Source organism: Cariama cristata, unplaced genomic scaffold, assembly GCF_000690535.1.
Source record: "Cariama cristata isolate BGI_N322 unplaced genomic scaffold, ASM69053v1 scaffold27628, whole genome shotgun sequence".
NCBI lineage: Eukaryota > Metazoa > Chordata > Aves > Cariamiformes > Cariamidae > Cariama > Cariama cristata.
Window position 1 is genome coordinate 1 of NW_009629878.1, and position 219 is coordinate 219.

Genomic DNA, 219 nt, shown 5'->3' on the forward strand with positions numbered 1-219 from the left:
TCGCCTGGGCGCAGGCTGTCTGCCCCAGAGGTGCCAGGATCTCCAGCAGGACTATGGCCCAGCTCTGATCCCCACGTCTAGGCTAGCCGCATCCCCGCTAGTGGGGATAGTGCTGCTTCACAGCCCCGCTGCTAGAAGTGGACAAGGTGCCTGTCCGCACCAGGGACCCCGCAGACAGAATTGGCCGGTGAGGGCACCTCCATAACGCCTGCCGGCTCG